The 2855-nt window shown below is 31.3% G+C and overlaps 1 non-coding gene across 1 annotated transcript; it reads right to left on the reverse strand.

Moving 5' to 3' along the window:
- Nucleotides 1-784: 784 nt before the first annotated feature.
- Trnad-guc (transfer RNA aspartic acid (anticodon GUC)) lies at nt 785-856 on the reverse strand. The gene has a single exon. It is a non-coding gene; the product is annotated as a tRNA-Asp (tRNA).
- Between the last annotated feature and the right edge of the window lie 1999 nt (nt 857-2855).

The raw sequence follows: 2855 nt of genomic DNA on the forward strand, positions 1-2855 counted from the left end.
CCTGACCTGCCTAATTTTAATTATCAGATAGTGGATACACTAAGAATTTCTCCACAACAAATTTATGAACAAAAGAGCACATGTCAATATTTGTGGTTAAATGTATTGTGGTTAAAATAAAAGATCTTAGAAGGAATCTATCAATTGAGTAAGTTTAAACAATAAATTATACCTTTTGACGGTAAATTGGAACCCCGGTCTCCAGTGTGACACACTCACTACTTTACTATGACTAAGATTTAACAGCAGCTAAATACACATCATACTTTCATTAATCTATAATTATATCTCACGCCCCTAGCAATTTTACTGAAAAATCATATAGATGGTCTGGTTTGATAACAACCTTTGTATCATAATGGTTTTGATGTGCAACATTTCTTTGATAATAAGATAATGTGGTAAATTTTCTAGCTACAAGGCAGAATTGTATTTTGTATTATTTGGATACTATTGTACGAGTGTTAGGTTTGACTACATTTAAATGCGCAATACTATTATTTCCTTTCAATATTTCAATGATTTCCTAATGTCGTGTTTAACACATAGCGTCCTTGTTAGAGGAATAGCTAATGCATGCATGTTTGTTTCACACATTAGACTGAACTGCTTGTTTTGTGTAAAAATGATTTAACACATTCTTATGATAACTTGTCATAATTTCAATGTAACAGTATTTATATGAAACAACCGCCAACAACAACAACAACAACAACAATAATAATAATAATGACATTTAATATATTATGTTTTAAAGAAAAAACTTCTTTCACTCAAAAAAATCCTCCCCGACGGGGAATTGAACCCCGGTCTCCCGCGTGACAGGCGGGGATACTCACCACTATACTATCGAGGATACGTCGTTAGGTTATTAACAGTAGCTATTTATTCTTTATACTGTTAAACTTAAAATAGCCAGATATAATTTTACCGTATATGTACACAAGCTACTTAAGCTAGTTAATACATGTATTTATAGATTTACGATATTTTTAACAATAGCAAAATGTTATACCATAGTGTATATAGCCTTCCCTTTTGATAGCGAATGGTGTGGTTTGCTTTTAATTTTATCTTCCATTCATAAATATTTAAACACTTATTATTTCTACATATGATTTTAGATAGAAGCAAAACGAAAATTTCATGACGGTGTCGTATGAGATCTGCAAGCAGTCAATTTGCTATTTCAATTTCAATATACTAAGTTATTTTTTCAATTTTCACACAAGGGTATACATACATATACATGTAAATGATACATCTATTATATTTTCATTTGCCCTAAAACCTTCATGAATATTTAAACGGAAATCAGATAAAACGCAATTAAAAATATATATTTTTATATCCATCACTGAATTTTCAGTATTATTTCTAATTGGATTCTGCCATGTTTAATGTAACTAAAAAAATCGGGGGTATTCTGATTACGGAACAATCGCAACTTTGAGTTAGCATAATAATCTGAACTGAAGTTTACATGTATTTATAGAATAACGATATGTTTTTAGAGATCTCTTGTTATACTATAGCGTAAAGCTTTCACTAATGAATGTGAATGGCATGTTTGCTTTTAATGTTAACTCCCACCAATAAAATATTACCCTTATTTTTTCAATTTTTTAAACATTTTTTTTTCAACAAAATGTTCATGACGACAAGCAGTAAATTTGATATTCCATTTAATGTATTTCGTTACGTTTGTTCATTTTACACGTAATGGTATACATGTATGTACATGATACACCTTTTATAATTTTATTTTTTTGCATGCAAATTGTATTTCAGACAAATTATCTGTCATAACACATTAATAATATCTGTCATATTTTGCGGCTCGGATCGGAATATCCGTCCCTCGGTCACCCGCCCATGGGCGGTAACTCGGCAAGCCTCGTTACCGCCCAATGGGCGGGTCACCTCGGGACGGATATTCCGATCCGAACCGCAAACATATGTCAGATATTTTTTCTTGCATATTCTACCATATTCCATTATATTTTAAATTCTATATCTTTATTTTCAATGAAAATTTATATCATTACAACCGTAACTACTTTCATTCAACAGCGTATGAATTACAAAATCATTCATAACGGTAAAATGACGTCATCTTTATCGTGCCATTGTACAGCACGCGACTCATCTGGAACCCCCCATGCCAGATGAAATTTCCGGCATGGGTAAAACTAACGGAAACGCCAGTCTGATATGCAAGAAAGGTGAGTTACGGTTAGAACAATCCAGTACCTACCGTTTAATAATGACAGCTCATCCATAACTTATACAAACTTGTTGTTATGTCTCATACAATCTACATTTTGTAGTTGTTATATATGATAGAAATTAACTTAAACTAAATTGTAACTTGATCTATATTCAATGAATAACTTCAAGAATACATCTTTTATTGTATGAGGTCAACGGTTCCCTAATCTTAGACGACGTACTGTTCATGTGTCTCTTCGGAAAGAAATTATATCACTTCCTTTGATTTACCAGACTGACAAGAGCGACCAGTATGATTTACCAAAGGAATAAAATCATTATTTTCTGAAGTTAACAAATGTCTTTTAACAACGAACAACTTATCATAAGACTTTAGTAATAATTACTTACTCGAATGATTCCTTTTTAGACCGGGTATAAGTAAGTCTAATTATTGTCCAATGTAATGTAATGCAGTTATGACAAATACCATTTTTTTAATAATTATGCTTATATTGACGTAATATTTGTACATAACACACTGAATATCAAATGTTCTTTTGCAAACTGTACTCGAATCATAAAAAAACGGGAAACAGTTTACTATGTATTGTATCATAGTTTGGAGACCTTTCTGTTAAAAA

The sequence above is a fragment of the Ruditapes philippinarum genome, unplaced genomic scaffold (genome assembly GCF_026571515.1).
Source record: "Ruditapes philippinarum isolate M1 unplaced genomic scaffold, ASM2657151v2 ctg1928_1_1_1_1, whole genome shotgun sequence".
Classification (NCBI taxonomy): Eukaryota; Metazoa; Mollusca; class Bivalvia; order Venerida; family Veneridae; genus Ruditapes; species Ruditapes philippinarum.